Below are 6,841 nucleotides of genomic sequence, written 5' to 3' on the forward strand. Positions count from 1 at the left end.
TGTATTGCTCCACCGTTTGTGTTCATAAATCTATGAGTGAAAGGGTTATGACCACAACTTTGATACTATTTATTCGCCCGTCTGTGACATTTTGGATAAAGTTAGCACTAATCCAAATGGACTGTTTTAGGTGTAAACCATGTGCTTGTTTTATAAACAGAACAATGTTTAGTTTAACTGTAAACTTCAACTTGGAAGGCAAATAAACAGCTTGACCCGATTGATTGAACCTTTGCAGGATTCCGCGACCTGTCTTACGGAGAATCTGCACCCACGTTTGGTGCGTTATAAATGAAGCTGCTAGTCACGTTAGAACTTTTGTCTTTGAGGCTGGTGGGTTTTGTGCCAACTAAGAACAGTGTTTTTTTATTTTTCAATTTTCACAATGATTTTTGCTGACTGTGGTACTGCATGCGGAAGTCTGGTGTGGCAGAGAAGTATGTTAAAATAGTACAGGACATGTATGATGGTAGCAGAACAATGGTGAGGTGTGCCTTAGGTGTGACAGAGGAATTTAAGGTGGAGGTGGGACTGCATCAGGGATGCGCGCTGAGCCCCTTGTTGTTTGCTGTGGTAACAGGGTGACAGATGAGGTTAGACTGGAATGCCCTTGGACCACGATGTTTGCAGATGATATTGTGATATGCAGGGAGCAGGTGGAGGAACAAAGATGGAGGCATGGAAAGGAGAGGAATGAAGATTAGCTGAAGTAAAACAGAATATATGTGTGCGAATGAGAGGGGTGGAGGGGGAAGAGTGAGGCTCCATGGAGAAGAGATAGCGAGGGTGGACGACTTCAAATACTTGGGGTCAATAATCCAGAGCAATGGAGAGTGTGGTAAGGAAGTGAAGAGACGGGCCCAAGCAGGTTGGAACAGCTGGCGGAAGGTGTCTGGTGTTTTATGTGACAGAAGAGTCTCCACTAGGATGAAGGGCAAAGTTTACAAAACAGTGGTGAGGTCGGCCATGATGGACGGATTAGAGACGGTGGCACTGAAGAAACAACGGGAAGGAGAAATGAAGATGTTGAGGTTCTCACTCGGAGTGAGCAGGTTGGATACGATTAGAAACGAGCTCATTAGAGGGACAGCTGAAGTTGGATGTTTTTAGACAAGGTTCGAGAGTGCAGACTTGGATGGTTTGGACATGTCCAGAGGCGAGAGAGTCAGTATATTGGTAGAAGGGTGCTGAGGATGGAGCTACCAGGCAAAAGAGCGAGAGAAACAGCAAAGAAAAGGTTGATGGATGTTGTGAAGGAAGACATGAGGTCAGTTGGGGTGAGAGAGGAAGATGCGCGAGATGGGCTTAGATGGAAAAAGATGACACGCTGTGGCGACCCCTAACGGGACAAGCCGAAAGGAAAAGAAAAAGAAAATGATTTTTGCTGAATATAACTTTTTTAAAGTTATTCCAAATAAGTGTTGGTAAATTGGACATTCTAGCGCAGGTCATTCATATCTGGGAAATACACAGATATTCTGTCAAATGTTTTTTTTTCTTCTCTCAACCTCCGCCATTAATTTTTCCCTTATTTTGTACTTTTATTAGAGATGAGTTGAAAGAAGTGACGAACACAAAACACTTTTTTTTGTTTTTTATAACCACCGCAGTCTCTACTTTTTTACCGCCCCATTTTTTATCCTCCCGTCTTTCTTTTCCCCGCGTCTAATTCTCTGTCCGCTATACGTCTTAATGAAAAGATGTTGAGAATGACAGATTGTGTCCATTTGGCTGCGAGTGATCCGCCCATCAGTCACGGCGCGCGCGCACTTCGGAACGTGAGACAAAAGACTTTGACAATAATGAAGTGAAACGTCGGGAAAGGCCCACAGAGGCACAGTGAAGTGGAAGAGGATGCAGCTGACAGCGGCGCGTTGGAGCCGCGTTACGCTCTCGCAATCTTCCTGTTCCTCAAAGAAAATAGCACAGCGGGAATGAAATGGCAGGTCGCAATCGCGCAGTACTCCCCCTAATGTCATCAGTTCATCACTGTTATGTCACTGGTGCAGAGTGCCAGGATGTAAATATTATTTTTACATGGACGCCAGTGTCATGTTCACACAAACAACTTAGTTCTGAACAAAGCAACGAGTTATAGCCATTCCTCCTATAATAGAAAATTTCCATAGCGAGCTGCTTGCAGATAATATTCACACGTTTGGATTATAGATGTGGTGGAGCAGCATGTGTCTCGTGACCCGAAGTCATCCTCGTCAATGTGTTGTTTCTCTTCATTTCGAGAAGGCGCAGAGATTGTACAGAGCAGGCGTACAAGGTGTTCCGACTGCGGTTGTACTTAACCAGAACCGCCTCCTCGCGTACACCGCGATTGTTCGCAGTACGAGCGGAGCTTATGCGAGAATTACCTTCGGCAGTGAACCGCGTGCAACTTCTAAAGACAAAAAGATGATTAGATCACTTGCGACGTGTTGAACTGCAAATTGTGCCTTATTATAGTATAATTTTCAGTGTACATGCTATGATATTTACGTACACATTTAGAATGACTAAATCAGGGGTGCCCAGACTTTTTCACCCCAAGATCTACTTTTCAAGCAGCCAGCCCCTCGCGAGTTACCGACGACGGGGGTGAGAAGAGGGCGTTGATGATGCTCCCGAACCGTTTTAAGATTAATGTTATGTTGCCTCCTATATTTAAAATACAGAATCAGCTTTTTTGCACTATATTGTGGTGGAATTTTAAAATTACACACCGTTTCATCCTGCACTTTCTACTTTATTGGCTTCAGACCAGACCTTTCCCACTCGGAAAAGAGAAAATCTCGTCCGGTTTAACCAATTTTTCTTCGATTATTCACATACGCCGACAGTCATTGCATCTTAAAAACAACAGCATTTCTTTTTTAACTTTCTGCATTAATATCGAAAGTAAACATGGGCAGCATGTCTAGCTCGTCTTTGCTCTGCGTTGCCCAGACTCTGTTGCTAATTAAAGCAGCGGTGGTGGACGCTGCGGAAGTAATGTAACATTTGTAATTATGAGTGTACGTCTTTAAGAGTGGTGGTGGTGGTGGTGGTAGTGGTGGGGGGGGGGTTAACTAGGAAAAAGGGAGTGTGACAGAGCAGCGGTGTTGTTAGAGAAAGTTCCGCGTGCTGCCTAAAAGAAATCAGTGGCTTCTTCTTTTTTTTTTACAGTATGTATTTGAATTGTGCCATTGGATGTCACAACCAGTCATCCCTCACTCATTGAATCACATTGCAGAATGTCACAAACTGAATAGCTCGATGTTATACTTTCAATTTGCATTGGATTATTATTTTTTTTGCGCGCAACACAAAATATCTACGAAGAGACTGCGTCAGCGGTGCTCAATTGCGCACGCGCTCAGTTTAGAGGGAACATTGGATGACGTCTTTTGTTTGTTTTTTGCGATCGACACACTGAGCATCCCTGTTCTAAATCATATCCTGCACCAAAGTTAATTTGTCCATATGCAAGCTTCACATTAAATGTGATCAAAATCTGTTGAAAGCTATAGTTGTAAACAAACGATAATGCGCACGGAAGCACTGGGAAAAACTACCACCTCAGGTGTTGGATGTAATAAAATCAAGCTTAACAGTGGGCAAGCGTTTAGGGGTGACGATGTTGTCACGTTTCATATTCTGCGCGTTCCCTTAGCAGCACTAATCGGCGACGTGTCGTCAATTCTCACCCTGAAACACGCGCCTTCCACACAACGTGGGTTTATTCCCAAGCGTACTAAGCTTAATATAACAATAATAGACACAAACAGGAAGTGACTGCCGCTATGCAAGGATGTGAAAAACAGACCACAACATACTTGTAATATTTTGATCACATTACTCTGCCACATGACAAAAGCTATACCTATTTACTGTAATTACCGGCCTATAGAGTGCATCTGGTTATAAGCCTCACCGAGTACATTTGTAAAGGAAATACCATTTGGTACATACATACGCCACAGCTGTGTAAAAGCTACAAGTCCCCACATTGAAACCCGCATTCAAACACGAGATATTTACAAAGAAAGACGTAACACAGAAAGAGTTTAACGCAAGCGTGGCACTAACGCTAGCGTGGCGCTAACGCTAGCACTAACGCTAGCGCAGGTCTCAGCAACTTTTTTGTGGCTGAGGGCTATTTCGTGAGCACAAATCGTATGAAGGGCTACGTAACCTATTTGCGACAAATTTCAGACACGTACATAAAATATTTTTGTTTTAATTTATTGTAGTAAATGACATTACAGGTATTTGAAAATTTTAATTCACATAAGCAAGTCCGATTCAGAATTTGAAGCAGACGTAATCGTAACAATTTGTGGCCTATGGTATTTTTAGAACGTACCTCACAGGCTACCATTCGCCCGCGGGCACCGCATTGGTGACCCCTGTGCTAGCGCTAACGCTAGCTCCGCACTAATGCTAGTGCTGCTAGCACTAACGCTAACAGGGCCAGTTAAAATACAACTTACCGGTAAATATCACTGAGACACGCCAGTAACACAAAAGCAACATGCTAGCACGGCGCTAACACATCTGCAGTGCTAACTCGGGCCGGTAAAAGTCACTTCCTCGGCACATATATTCCACCGGTCTCACTCTTACCTTAGCCGTTAAATGCATAAACAGCAGCGTTGAAAGCGTGCGAAAAAGGTCGCGGCTTGTAGGCCGGAAATTACGGTATATAATCTTTTATATTTCAACCTCTTTGGTTCACCTTCACAGATTTCCTTCATTCCTTCGTTTATTCATTTCTTCAGCAAAGAATTGACTATAAGGCGAACTGTCCTTGCATCCTGCTCCTGAATGCGCCATAAAGATGACAGTCCACAAAATGGGCTGCTGCAAGGTAAGAGCAAATTTCTCTGTGTACCAGCGAGAGGCATTGGTTTATGGATATGGCTTGAAAATGGTATATATATTGATTTTTTATTTTTTTTTAAAGCAGATAGGCTGCGGGTATTTCTTTCGTTCCTGTTCATTACTTTTATTCGTCTCTTGTTGCTGAAGAGCACAAGTTTCAGGTCGCGTCCTAATTCGCTTTCGCTCTGTTTTGTGTCCCTTTCTCACACACTTCTGGATATTTTCATTGGATTTATTCATTTTAGTAACTCAGTGTATTTTTTAAAAATTGTATTCAGCACATTGCTTCATTGTATTTTGAAGCCTGACCAGGGAGTAAAACCATAAATTTGAAGAAGCTTAACGCATCGTGTATTCCCACTTTTAAAGGGGACAAGGAGAAATGGAGATAAATAGACATTTCATAAACTCAGCATGTTAATAACATTTGCAACGTGTATAATCGGCTGCTGCTCCCTTGGTTTTGTGTTGTGGTAAAATCAAATTATGCCAGCAAGATGTATGCAATCAACTCAAGCTGACGTTAAGCTAACGCCTGCTCCGACAGGCTGCTATTCTCATTCCTTCAGTTGGCCGGCAACAATTTTTTGACTGCAACTCACATCTTGATTGATCATATTGATTGTTTCTTGGTTATGATTGCGTTCGAGGTCACTGATGGCGCTGTGGTATACACGCCTTGCCTTTGGTGCGGGCATCACGGGATCGATTCCCGCTCAGTGATGGTGTCGATATCTCCCCTGCGCCTGAATAGCAACCAATTCTGGCTGTAGTCTGCCTTTCGCCTGAAGCTACCTGGCATAGGCTCTGGCTTTCCCGCGACCCCTGTGAGGATAAGCGACTTGGATAATGACATGAGGTGACGTGTAATGTTCGACAATTTTGTGTCTGTGTGTTTTGTTCACCTGTTGGTTTAAATTTTTTTTCTGTTGAAACACAAGTGTAGGTTGTATTTTGTGTATTGACTCCTTGCTAGCTTACACATCACATGAGCGCGAACCCAATGTCAGAATGTCAGAATGTTAAGGACTTTTCAGGGCCCATTATTTTTGAGACTACTGTATTTCTTTCACATCTGATCCTCAAGCCTACGAAATGGTTCCTCAGTGAAACTGAATTTTCTAATAATCACAAGTGATTCTACCGAGTCCATTTTTGGAGGCCATGCCCACTACCACAATAGTTACCGTAATTTCCGGCCTATAAGCCGGTTTATGCAGTGATGGGACTAATTTGTGCATTTTTTTCCAACGGCCGCAAGGGGTCACTTGAGTGGAAAAGGTAAGAGTGAGTCAGGTGGAATATATGTGCCGAGGAAGTGACTTTTACCGGTCCCGCCCTAGCGTGTTACTACCGTGTCTCAGTGATTTTTATCGGTATGTTTTTTTTTTTTTTTAACCAGCCCTGTTAGCGCGGCGTTAGCATTAGCGTTACCATGGCAGCACTAGTGTAACACTCTCTGTGTATTGTCTTTCTTTGTAAATATCTCGTGTTTCAATGTGGGCACTTGCGGCTTTTACACAGCTGCAGCGTATGCATGTACCAAATGGTATTTCCTTTACAAATGTACCAGGTGAGGCTTATAACCGGGTGCGCTCTGTAGGCTGGGAATTATGGTAATACATAATGCAGCCTCATCTTGAGCAAACAAAGCTGTGGCTGTTCATTTTTGATGGCTACCCACCATGTGAACGCCTGCATAGCTTTATCTGGAGTTTGATTCCTATTGCTTATTTTAGGCCGCGTCACCCTAGCGTTAGCATGGTGGCGCTAGTGTTAAACTTTCCTTCTTTGTAAATATCTCGTGTTTCAACGTGGGCACTTTTACACGGCTGCGGCTTGTGTATGTACCAATCGGTATTTCCTTTATAAATGTACCGGGTGAGGCTTAAAACCTGGTGCGCTCTGTAGGCCGGGAATTGTGGTAATTTACCTCAGGAGAAGAACGGCTGCAAAATGTTGTGAGGAGGGTGAGCAAAGTAAAGCG

Source organism: Syngnathoides biaculeatus, chromosome 14 (genome assembly GCF_019802595.1).
Source record: "Syngnathoides biaculeatus isolate LvHL_M chromosome 14, ASM1980259v1, whole genome shotgun sequence".
NCBI classification, from domain to species: Eukaryota; Metazoa; Chordata; class Actinopteri; order Syngnathiformes; family Syngnathidae; genus Syngnathoides; species Syngnathoides biaculeatus.